Source organism: Diceros bicornis, chromosome 31 (assembly GCF_020826845.1).
Source record: "Diceros bicornis minor isolate mBicDic1 chromosome 31, mDicBic1.mat.cur, whole genome shotgun sequence".
Taxonomy (NCBI): Eukaryota; Metazoa; Chordata; class Mammalia; order Perissodactyla; family Rhinocerotidae; genus Diceros; species Diceros bicornis.
The window spans coordinates 30,621,113-30,634,919 of record NC_080770.1 but is presented as its reverse complement, the minus strand read 5'-3'; the positions used below and the strand labels follow the sequence as shown (position 1 = coordinate 30,634,919).

Below are 13,807 nucleotides of genomic sequence, written 5' to 3'. Positions count from 1 at the left end.
ATTTTATGTCTCTCTTCCTTTGTTCAGCAAATTTTTTTGTGTGGTAGTAGTTGATCTTTTTTATTGCTGAGTAGTATACCATTGTATGAACGTACAATAATTTGTTTGCCCATTTTCTTTTTGGTAAATAATTGAGTACTCTCAGTTTGGATCTACTAAGAATAAAGCTGCTATGAACATTCATGAACAAATCCTTTTATGCACAAAATTTTTTTTTTCTTTTCTCTTGGGCATATACCTAGGAGTGAAATTGCTAGGTCTCATGAAAAATACATAATTAACTTAAAGATCACTGGTAAACTTTGCATCAAAATGATTGTATAGTCTTACACTCCCACCAGCAATAAATAAAATTTCTAGTTGCTCAATGTTCTTGCCTAGATTTACTATTAACAACTTTTTATTTTTATGTTTTCTCTTAAGTAAGTAGTTTTACCTCTTTGGAGTTTTAATCAGCATTTCCCTGATGACTAATGATGTTGAGCATCTCTTCATGACCTCTTAGACATTAAAATATTTTCAACTCCTGTAAACATTTTTGTTTTTTTTTTCTTCTTCTTATGTTTTAAGAAGCCAGCTCTGGTGGTCTGGCGGTTAAGATTCAGCGCTCTCACCACCAAGGCCTGAGTTTGTTTCCTGATCAGGGAACCACACAATCGTGTGTCGGTTGCCACATTGTGGCGGCTGCGTGATGCTGAAAGCTATGCTACCAGTATTTCGAATACTAGCAGGGTCACCCGTGGCGGACAGGTTTCAATGGAGCTTCCAGAATAGACCAGCTAGGAAGAAGGACTAGCCACTCGCTTCCAAAAAAATTGGCCATGAAAACTGTGTGAATAGCAGCAGAGCATTGTCTGATAGAGCACCGGAAGGCAAGAGTTCTGTACTCACGGTCACTAGGAGTAGGAATAGATTCAAGGCACTAACCTCAGGCTTTAAGAGTTCTTTATTTATATTACGGATATAAATCTTTGTCATATTTCTATCGTATATATGCATACGTAGTTTTGTGGTTTGCCTTTTCATTTTATTAATAACATTTTATTCATTGCATCTTGTAAAGACCAGAGTTTTATTTTAATATAGTCCAAATTATTATTATTTTGATTATTTTGTTTTATGTTCTTTTGAGCAATCTTTTCCTATCCCAAAGTTATAAAGTTCTCCCCTTACATTTTCTTGTAAAAATCCTATTGATTTACTTTTTACTTTTAGGCCCATGATCCATTTTTGTGTTCATTTCTGGGTATACTGTGATATAAAAGGGAATTAAAAAAAAAAAAGTTCTAACATCCTTGTTGAAAAGAAAATCATTTTTGGTTTGAATTTCTTTGGCACCCTTGTTCACTGACCATCTATGTGTAGAACTCTTTTTGGACTCTCCATTCTTTTTTATTAATCAATATATCTATCTTTACCTCAAATAATACTTTCTTCACTATTATTTTTGCATCAACACTTGTTCACAAACAAAAATAACCAAAAAAAATCCCCTATTCTATCCCCAGTGAATTCCTTGAAACTTTGGCAAGAAATCAATTTAGTATATATGTGTAGATTGACTGCCAGACACTTTGATCTGGTTCCACTGATCTGTATGTCAATTCCTATGCAATTATCACACTAACTTTATTACCGTAGCTTCCTAGTAAACCTTGAAATCCAGTCGTTTAAATTATTTGCATCTTTTCTCTTTGCAAAATTGTTTTCACTATTGCAGAGTTTTTTTTTTCCTAAGACTTTATTTTTTTAGAGCAGTTTTAGGTTTACAACAAAATTGAGAGAAAAGTACAGAGATTTATTACTTTCTTGCCCCACTATTACAGAGTTTTGCATTTCCATACATATGTTTTAGAAATAGGTTTCCAATTTCTACAAAGAAGCATGCTGAAGTAGTAAAAGAAAAACACTGTATCTTTACTCTGCTCACAACACTTCTGACACCAAATGTGTGTGTGTGTTTTTCACATCAACCAATTCTCCAACTCTCTGGACACCAACTGAGTGCCCAACAATTCAATTGTGATTCTAATTACCTAGAATTAGCACAGATCCCACAAATCCCACAAGACTACTCTCCAATTAAGATGCCAGTTGCAAGTCCTGGGGTTGTCACCTGTACTTCTGACCAACCGGCTATAAATTGGCGATTCTTACAACCCCCTCCTCAGGTTCAACAATTTGCTATCACGGTTCATAGAACTCAGGGAAGTACGTTTACTGGTTTATTATAAAGGATATAATAAAGGATACAGATGAACAGCCAGATGAGGAGGTACACAGGGAGAAGTCTGGAAGGATTCTAAGCACAGAATCTTTTGTCCCTGTGAAGTTGGGGTGTGCCACCCTCCTGGCACCAAACTAGAAACTCTCCAAAACATGTAGTTTATGGGTTTTTATGGAGGCTTCCTCACACAGGCATGATAGATTATTAACTCAATCTCCAGCTCCCCTCTCCTTCCTGGGGGATGAGGGGTGGGGCTGAAATTTCCAAGCTTTTAATCATGGCTTGGTCTTTCCTGGGATCAGCCTCCATCCAGGAGCCCACCAAGAGTTGCCTTATTAGAACAAAAGATGCTCCTGTTACCCAGGAAATTCCAAAGGTTTTAGGAGTTTTGCATCAGGAATCCATGTCAAAGACCAATATTAGAGCAAAAGATCCTCCTAGCACCCCTATCACTCAGGAAATTGCAAGAATCTAAGGAGCGCTGTTGCAGGAACTGGAGGCAGAGATCAAATATATATTGCTATTCTGTCACAAGTGTTAACGTGGATTACATTATGTCTGTAGATCAATTTAGGAAGAGTAGACATCTTAATATTGAGTTATCATTTTGTCAAAAACATTTTCTTCATCCTGTTGAGAAGATCATGTACTTTTTCTCTTTTATATTTTTGATGTGGTAAACTACATGCATTGATATTTGAATTTAAAATCAATTCTGCGTATCAGGAATACACTCCCACTGGTCACGAAATATTAATTGTTACACATATAGATGGTTACATTTTTACAAAAAACTTTGTATCTACTTTTTTGAAGAATACTGGTCTTCAGGTTTCTTTTCTTGTATATTCTTTGTGTGATTGCGTTATCAAGGTTGTAGTCATAGAATATGCTTTGAGTTTTGAAACAACTTTCTATTTTTTGAAAATTTTTTTTATGGCTCAATAAGATCTACTCTGTTGAAGGTTCTGTATGCATTGAGAATGTAATTTATTAACTTTTAGGTTTCAATTAGATCAAGTAAGTTAGTAGAGTTTTTCGAGAATTGTATTATCTTACAGATGTTCTATGTACTTTCTATTTGTTCTATCAGTCACTGAAACCAGCATGTTAAAATCGCCAGCTGTGGTTCTGTCTATTTCTCCTTTTAGTTTTGTCAGTTTTGCTTCATGTATTTTGAAGCTTTGTCATTAGGTGCATACACATTTAAAATTGTTATTTATTCTTTGTAAATTGATCCTTTTATCATTATACAGTATGATCCCTCCTTATCATTATCATTCCTCTTTATCATTATTTTATGGTACATATATATTTTGTATTCTTTTTTTCACATGTTCTTTTATTCCTATTTTTTGACATCACAAATAGCTACATAAAGGATTAAAAGGGATTCTTAATTAGGTCAGCTGATATTACTGTCAACTGAATGCCTTTGTGGACATCTGATGGCCAAGAAAGCATGCTCCTCTGATTGAAAGCATCATTGAGTTTCCTGATGTATGCAGCTGTCTAGAAGCAGTTAAAATTCTTGTATCCTTTGTTAAGGGAACTTATGTCCTTTGGTGGTGTCTGATAACATTGTTCTATCAATAACTGCATGGTAACATTTAAGGTTTTTCATTTTTAGTTGGTTGTTAGAATAATTGTTTTGGTAAGCATTTGTGGCACTGCCACTAGTTCACTTCCAGCCAAAGCTTATTTTTCTTTTCCTAATTTATCCATTGTTAATTTATTCCTCCTCAATTTATTTTGAACATTGATAATTATATACTGTGTTTTCTGCACCTTAAAATTTCCTAAGCTCTAGTAGAAGGTTTCATAACCTTTGCTCAATCAGACTTTCCAAAGCTTTATAAGTTTCTAATTTACTCTATTAAAGCACTTGCTGTAATATTTGGAGTTGATTTTGTTTTCCTGACTGATTAAAGACTGCTATTATATTTACTACTAGAAATGGTTTCAGAAAATATATTCTTAATAATGGGAATATGAAATTAGTTTTATAGTCAATGGGAACGGGTGATACTTGTAGCCACTGGTATGCAGTGAATATACAGTAACTTATAACATGCAGTTGTTTAGAATGGCATGCCTACTGAAGACAAGGTTCGGGAGACCAAGGTTCTGATCCAACAGAATTTTAGCTTAGAAATGATGCTAAATGACAGCTGACTAAATAGCTGCCTTGGAGTTCACCATAGATATTATAGACATAAAATAACATATTAAGAGCTTAAAAACCTTGGCTCCATCCCCATTAGGGAACTAGCAAACTTATAAAATTATTCTAAAAGAACTGTTTATCTTATAGAAGCAACGTCAATTATTTGTAAATCAGAACCAAAGAGTTTCTCTGCTTAAATTAAAACATAAGTTAAATTCATAATTTCATTAAGAATGATATGTGAAAGTTAGGATATTCAATGAGAAAGAGTAGAATCCTGGACATTGTAATGGGGATATTTGAGTGAGTAGAGATGAATGAAAAATCAAAAAACTACAAAGTCTTTGAGACCCCTTACAAGATGGGCAGCTCTTTCACGTATCTTTGAGCCTATATATTTGTAGAGACTAGAATGTTTTCATTGAAGGCAAAAACCTTTCAAGAGGATACCGTTCTCCCCAAAATCCACACCCAAATACAAGCACATAACTAGAGTCAGACATCACCAATCTGCATCCTCCACGCAGATGAGAACAAGGCTTGGATTAGGAGAATATAACATACACACTGAAAGAATTGAAAGATTTTGTATATATACATATCTGGACAGAAACCTGGGGAATATTTTTAGCAATTGATTGAATTAATTCTAAGAGTTTAAATCAAGGAGTAGGGACATCACATTGGATTGAACCAAATTAATTAGTGTGGATGCACTTATCAGATAACTGTATTCAATGTGTTAGCTTGAGCTCTCAATGGCTTTAGTAATTTATTTGTTGGCTGGACAAACTGGAGTCAGTGGCAGCCTATAATAAATTCTACTGTGTCTTATCTGCCGTTGAACCCATCTGATAAATTCCTGAATTTAAATATTATACTTTTCTATTTCTTGAATTCTTGTTTAATTTAGTGTTATAGGTTCCAATTCTCTTGTGAAGTTCTTCAATTAGCATCACTTTTCTCCATATTTTCATCTGTGTCTTGAACGTAATAATCATGAATGTTTAAACACCTTGTCAGTTAATTTCAATATCTGGACCATCTATAGGGCAATTTCTATTTTCCCTTTTGTTTTGATTTGTTTCTTCTTTTAATTCTTGGTTAAATTTTTTTTAATCATACTTAATTTTTAAAGGAATTCCAGATGTTAGGTGTGAAAAGTGTAGTGACTCTGGATGATTTCATTCCCTCTAAAACGAGCTCACCTTACTGATCACTAGCAAAATGGAGTGGTGGATACTTCAAGCAGGGGCTATGCTGAGTCAGGTTGGGGTACAGCTCTGGTGACACTCAGTTTCCTCAGTTTGCCTCTGCATTAGTCTGGGACTCCAGGGTTTTTAACTAACAGTATGATGTATTCTGTAGGCTCTTCGCCCTAATGGATCCTAAACTAAATCAGCAAATTACATTTACACTTGATAAATGTCCTAAACTGGAAACCTCTCAGGTACTTGAAACTGCTCCAAATCTACTCGAAAAATTCTCCTGGTTTCCCTATCCCCGTACATTCCCTTTACTGAGATTTTCTTCAGGTTTTGCATCTAATTCCTAGAATTTTGTCCAAGCCCAGAGCCGGCAAGTGTCCTCAGGGTAGAAGGTGCTACAGTCTGTTTACTCCTCTGAGATTCTGAGATTCTGAGGTTCTTCCATCTCCAGTGCCTTAAGCCCTTTATTTATCTCTGCAGCTTTCCACTGCCCTCAAGTAGATAATTTGTGTAGTTTTATATAAATTTTCTAGTTGTTCTATGAGGAAGCAGTGGTCTGCTAGCTAACATTTCCTAACTGGAAATGGAATTTGAAAATATTTATTTAATTTCAGTATAACCAAAGGGAATTTAAGTGAATTAAAAACAAATTAGCATCAAAAAGATGCATATAATGATTACCCAGGCATTATGCTTCTTTCTGCAGGGAGAAGGTGAGCACGTCTGAGTATAAGAGACAATTATATCATGTTCAATGAAAACACGATTGTTCTTGTGTTGTTAAGAGTGAATCACAGCTAGAAGAAGTTGTACAGAAGATTGGAGGAGGGGACACTTCTGCTTATTTTTCTTTCCATAATAATTAATTTGCTCTTGTTCGTTGAATTTCCCTGTCTGCACTTACAAGAATCACTGGTGTTAGAAACTGAAACTACATTTTCAGACTCTGCTGCCAGAAGATTCAAACTTAGGTTATACTAAAGAGAGGTGCTCACAAAATAAGAGAAAAGTAGAGGAGAAGCAAAGCTGGTTATTGTGCAGGTGCATTCACTTCCTGGGATAATAGACATGTTTTGATGGACTCATTTGAGTGTCCTCTTGACAATCACACAATGTAGTCTCATAGGAGCAGAGATCTTTGGTGCAGTTTCTTGGATTTCCTGTATTGCTAGGGCTGCCAAAACAAAGTAGTATCATAGACAGGATGACTTAACAGAAATTTATTTCCTCCCAGTTTTGGAGGCTCGGTGTCCAAGATCAGGATGCTGGCCAGATTGGTTTCTTCTGAGGCCTCTCTCCTTGGCTTGCAGATGGCCACCTTCTCACTGTGTCTTCACGCGGTCTTTCCTCTGTGCTGCACATCCCTGGTGTCTCTCTCTGTGTGTCCAAATTTCCTCTTCTTATAAGGACACCAGTCAAATCATATTAGGGTCCACCCTAACAGCCTAATTTAATTTCATCACTTCTTTATAGGCCCTCTCTCCAAATACAATCACATTCTGAGGTACTGGAGGTGAGAGCTTCAACATATGAATTCCGGTGAAATGCAGTTCAGCCCTTAACTTTGGGTTTCTGATAATCAGAATGCTACCAGAAGTTTTACCAACCTGGGAACCCAAACCTTCTCACACCCTTGTAAATCTCTATTCCTTCTATTAACTGCCTTACTATTTGAAAAACTTAGGTTGGTTTTTGACTTAATCCTCGCTGATAAAAAATCAAATATGTCTGCAGTTTGAGTCAAGAATTCCTAATCAAGAAAATGCTTTAGGAATTATCTAGATTAGTGTTGGCAAACATTTTCTCAAAGGGCTAGATAGTAAATCTTTTAAGTTTTATGGACCAAGAGGAAAAATTAAGGATATTATTTAGGTGTTTATATAGCCATTTAAAATGAGCAATTTAACAATGTAAAAAACATTCTTAGTTTGTGGGCAATATTTGGCCCCTGAACCATAGTTTATAGTCCCTGATCTAGATTATTGGTTTGTTTCTAGATACAAAAAGAAATACAATACAAAGTTTGAATTTGTTGAACAAAACAAACATGAATGCTACAGAAACATGTGAGAAGAGCATATTCCTACTGGCGTTTGATTTAGACAATCCTTACAAGGAAGAATTCACTTTAAAGGAGTCTATGTTGTCCTGAACATAGGCACTTTCAGTTCCCCAGGCTGTTCTTCAAGTTAAAATGCTGTGATAATATTGAGCTTATTACTTTTGAGATTAAATACATTTAGTGGTGGTTTTATGTATTTCTTCAGATAATAATTCAAAAATATGTATTTTTATGTTTTATTACAATATATTCTTTATAGCATTCTGCTATATATACATGAAAGAAAGGAAGTGAATGTGTATCAGTCCTTACCTAGATGGTCTAGCTCTTTGGATAAAAAATGAAAATCGTGCAATAGGTAAAACCCATTTCGATTTTTATTTCTGCTCATTAAGAAAAGAAGGATAGGGCCAGCCTGGTGGAGTAGTGGTGTGGTTTGTGCCATCCGCTTCGGCGGCCCAGAGTTCACAGGTTCTGATTCTGGGAGCGCACCCGACACACATCTCATCAAACCATGCTGTGGCGGTGTCCCATATAAAAAAAGTAGAGGAAGATGGGAACAGATGTTAGCCCAGGGCCAACCTTCCTCGGCAAAAAGGGGGAGGATTGGCATTGGATGTTAGCTCAGGGCTAGTCTTCCTCACAAAAAAATAAGAAAGAAAGAAAGAAAAGAAGGATGATACATCTTCTATACGTTCTTTGTGGATAGATTTTCAAATTTGAACAAATGTACTCAATATGAAAAATAATGTTCTAAAACAATTCCTTTTAAACAATCATTCTTAGTGTCACAATTATAACTCTAAGTTCTTGGAACGACTAAAGCAAAAATTTATAAATATTTCAGAATTATATTTTGCTCCTCATTATAAAAAGATCCTGAGAAAAAACTCAACTTTATATAAGCAAACTTCTGAATATGTGTAGAGTTAACTTAAAATATATTTTATCTATTAGTTGCTCTTCTTTAACTTATCTATATTTCAAAACATAACAGCTAGTTGAGTGCTTCGTCTTCTCAAAGTAATAGTAAGATATACAACAGCCACTATTTTCCACATTAATTTTCTAATTAAGACTTGTACTCTCTGGCTTCAAGCTCTATATTTCAATATAGAATATTAAAATCTTATTTTTAAAGAAAAATATCTGTTGAAAAGATAATAGTTTTTATCATTTGTCTCTTTTTGTTGTTTTGTTCAATACATACATCACCATAAAATTCTCTATCAAATCCTAACAACTTAGATTTAAAAGACCTATTGTGTATGCAGGTCATTGTGTCAATGTTATCTTCAAAAAGTAGATGTAAGTAACAGTTTTTGTGTGTGGTTTTTTTTTTTATTCTTAAAGACTTTTAAAGACTAGGATTTGATTCTTTACATCTTGGGGGGAAAAGCCATATTCTCTTACACTTATTTTAAATAAATGCTTGATAAAACTTTTTTTCTACCAATTTTTAAATATGAAAAACAACAAAAAGTAATGAACATATAAATTAACAAAAACTAGAAGAATAGCTAAATCATGTTTTCTGTGTGGGATTCACTATTTACTATTGGGTTTCCATGGGCATGTTTCTTAAATTATCCAAGATTCAGTCTGATTTTATTTTTAAAATTAGAGTATGATGACTACCACATTGATTTTTTTAAAATAGATATTCCATGAGATTGCATGTATATTATGTATATTACATATATATAAACATTTTGGGGATAATCATATTTTCTCTCTGAAGCTTGACTATTTGCTGTGATTGTTTTTGATTCAACTGTTTACAGAATGAGTGGTTGATAGACAGATAGAAGAAAGACAGTCAGACAATGAGAAGATAGAGAGGTATATGCCTAGTACCTCAGTACAGAAGACTGCATTAAGCGAACACCATTGGAGAAAGGGTAATGGACCTATCCTATAATATAAATGGGTTTTTAAAAAATTGAGTAAAAGAAAACCAAAAGCTTTTAGATGTTTCTCTTTGATATCAAGTTGGATTAGAAGTTTGAGGTGTTTTTATAAATAGAAACTCATAATCATTCTCATCTGTTTTTAATAGAGTGAATAATCCCTCCTTTCAATAATTCCTGATCCAAGAAAAATAAATATAAGCTAGAACAATCAGAAAAAAATAGATTATTCAAAGATTATATGACTGAACATGTAACTATGTAGAAAATCCAAAAGAATCTGCATATAAATATTTACAAGTGACTTAGGCAAGGTAGCTGAATACAAAGGAAGTGAAAAAACTTCCAGGGTATTGCTATATAATAACAAAAAAATAAAAATAATATTATATTAAATATCATTTATAAAAGCACCAAAGCATATTACACAGGTAGGAATAAATCTAACAAACACTATACAAGACTTCTGGATGGGAAAATAAAAAATATTATTAGGATAATTAAAGAATATACAGATAGATAGATAGACAGATATTCCATGCTTATGGATTGAAGGATTGACTATGATCAGCATTTCACTGCTTTCCAAATTGATTTATACACTAAAGGCAATCTTAATAATTTCCAACACTTTAGTTTTTCACTTGTAAAAGTTGATGAGTTGATTCTAAAATGTACATTGAATTAAATAGAGGGTCCTAAATAGCCAAGATAACTTTCAAGAACATCATTGGAATATCTGTTCTACTAGTTAGAAGGAATTATTTTAAAATCTGTAGTAATTAAGAGAGTGTGATAATACTGCTAGGTTAGAGAAATGCACAGGTAGAGAAGAATAGAAAATTTAAAAATAGATTTGCACATATATATAAATTTGATATCCACTAATGTGGTAATACAGAGCACTATACCAAAAAAACAATCAGTTAAGGGATAGTCAAAAAACAAAACAAAACCAAATTTGACCTCTACCACACATCAAGATCAAGCCCAGATTGATTTTAAATCCAAATATGAAAGGAAAACCAATAAAATTTCTAAACAGTTTTACAGGAAAATTTTTAACTCCTTAAAGTATGAAAATAATTTAACAGGAGAAAGAAAGCACTGTTCATAAAGGAAAAGATTAATAAATCAGGCTCTATTAAATATAAGAAATCCTGTCCTTCACTAAATACTCTTTATCTGACAAGGATATTTTAGTTATATTTTGGAAATTAGTTCTTATCCTTTAGAGACGCATGCCGATATTTTTACAATAAAAAGAGATGTATCTTTGAATCTTGACTTCATTTCAAAATAATCCAACTATGGGTAAAAGTGGATGGGGTAGAGGTGAAACTAGATTGTCCATGGAGTAATAATTCTTAAAGCTGGATAATGATAGACATAGGTTTATTATACTCGTCTCACAAATTGTCTCAAGTGTTTGCAAGTTTTAACAATAAAATATTTAAATCAACATAATAGAAAAAGTTATTTGCCACACATATAGTTGACAATGGGCTGATATCCCAAATTGGTAAAGAATTCCTATAAATCACTAAGACCAAAGATCCATTAAAAAGTGGCTAAGAGACTTGAGCAGACACTTGACAAAAGAAGACATTCATATTTCCAAAAAATAGGAAAGATCAACATCAACAGTCATAAAGGAAATGTAAATTAAAATTGCAATGATATACCACTGCACACCCACCAGAATAGGTAACATTTTTAACAAGATTGGCCATACAAAGTACTAGTGAAGATGTGGCACAAACAGAACTCTCATATATTAATGATTGAAGTATAAATTATTACCAACAGTCCTTGGGATCCCAGTCAGGCTTTCGGGGGCCACAAACAGAAAGGTGCCATGGATTAGATCACAGAAGACCTCATTACTCAGAATGCCAGATTGCCAGACACAGTGACTGTAAAGTTTTCCCTGGAGGAACTCTCCTTCGTCAACAGGAAATAGAAAGATAGATCATATTGACAAATAATGGCAGGATTTAAAAATTCTATACCTTCAAAATAATCCCATTGGAGAAATTAAAATTGTTAACAAACTCAAGAAACTTGAATATTTTAATTTAGCTTTAAACAACACTGAAAAAAATTGAAAATTTGGGAGGATCTGAAAAGCTGAAAAAATTTACCTTGACTGTAAATTTCATTGGAGAGGTGGGCAACTGTAAAACCTTGCAGCACAGCATCCATCAGAAGTTCTTTTGCATGTGTAATTCAAGTGCTGACTTTGAATGATACAGAAAGTTGGTAGTGGCCACTCTTCAACAATTAAAGCGTGGAATGATAAAGAAAGGGAGTTCAGAAGGGATTCAAGAATTGAAGAATTATCCAGTAATTGGGCAGGAAAAGCATATTGTTTCAAATGTGCTAAACACAGAAAATTGGCTCAGAGGAATCTTGAAGAATAGCATAAAAACAGACAAGAAGAAAAGTACCTCAGTCTTTGATGGACGCTCGTATGCAGATATCATCGCTGCTAGCCCACTGTTCTTTAGAGAACAAAGACCACCAGACACTAGAAAAGCAGGAAGAGGCACTCAACCAAGAGAAATTAAAAGAACGTAAAGAAGACCATGCATTCCGGTATAAGCCCTCTGAGTTTACTCCTGAATCTAGATTGGAAACTTTTAGACATAAAGAAAAATGATAGAAAGACCAAGAAACATTAAGTACTGCAAAGAAAGAAAGGTAACCCACTCAGAACTTGGATTACTGAAGACGGAATAGCCCTACAAATAAATGAGCCCAAAGTCAACTTCTTTTTGAAAGATGGTGAAAAACATAACCAGGTCATCCTGGATCTTGCTGTCTACGGGTACAGGTAATTGATGTCGATGTGCAGTCAGTATTATGTGCATGTAATGGTCAAAGGAGAGTCATTTCAGCTTGTACTTCCTGCAGAGGTCAAATCTTACAGCAGCTCTTTTAGGAAATCTCAGACAACAGGGCATTTAGTAATCTGCATGCCCAAAATAGAAGAAATAATAACAGGTGGCAGAAGAGTGTCTAGGTTTGTGAAAACTATCTTGGACATCAGCAGAGAGCAAACAAACAAAAGAAGCAAGCAAACTGAGAAACTAGAAGTAGATTCTAAAAAATATGCATTCCCTCATGTAGCTAATATAGTTCAAGACGAAAAACACACACCCAGAAGTGATGGTTCTGAACCAAAATTATATCAAGTGATGAAGAGCCACAGCTTGCAGATAACCCTGGAATGCCTCCATTGATTTGAAATATCATGCTGCATTGTCATTGGTTGTGACCCATGAGACTCAGTTTTACTCCGTGCAGAGTGTATGCATAATGTTTACAGGGTAAACAGAGTAATTTATCAATATTACTACTCTAGTGTTTTAACTCTCCTACTTTGTATAGTACTACTTAAACTAGTTTAAGGTTAAAATGTGTACCTTAATATGCTATAGCTGATTATTTGTCTATATAAAGCATTGGCTAATGAAAATGCTCAAAAAATTACCACCAACTCTTTGCAGAACATTTTGGAAATCATCTGCTATATTTGACCATATGCCTATCCTATGATCCAGCAACACTACTCTGTGTGTACCTGAGAGAAAAGCATAACAGAAAGAGAATTATAGAAGAATTATACAGAAAAACACATTTCTAAAGGACAAATAAGGAAAAACCAAATCAAAAATACATATAAATAAATGTGTATATAATATAAATAAATATATAAGAATCCTTTTATATAAAGGTTTATTTAAAATGGGCAAATTAATCTACAGTGTTAAAATTTAGAGTATTAGGTACACATGGGAAGAAAGAGGAGTTAGTGATTGAGGGGGGACCAGGAGCGTCTGGTGCATACGGGGTACTGACAATGTTTTATTTATTGCCCACTTTTCAAGTTTCACAAATGTCCGTGTTTTGATAATTTATGGGTATGTACATTTAACTTTTGTGTTCTTTTTATGTGTGGTATCCTTTAATAAAATAGGCATGGAAAAAGGGAGTTAGCTTAAAGTGAAGTATTTGGCAGTGCGTTTTCTAAGTGTGCAATATACATGAAATGTCAAGAAATACGAATAAGCAATGATTGGTCTTCAAGTTGTCACTGCTGCTTGGACAATGAGAGCAGAAATGTTTAAATGCCAAGTTGCCTGGATTCTAATGGACTCTGGGAATTCTTTTAGTTTGGGGCTTTCATAATTCACTCCTAAGTTAAGAGCAAGACCCCTGCTTAATATT

At 34.1% G+C, this 13,807-nt stretch overlaps 1 pseudogene; it reads left to right on the top strand.

Annotated features, from left to right (window-relative positions):
• Window positions 1-12,047: 12,047 nt before the first annotated feature.
• On the top strand, window positions 12,048-12,824 carry LOC131395466 (dynein axonemal assembly factor 11-like; annotated as a pseudogene).
• The last annotated feature ends 983 nt before the right edge of the window (window positions 12,825-13,807 follow it).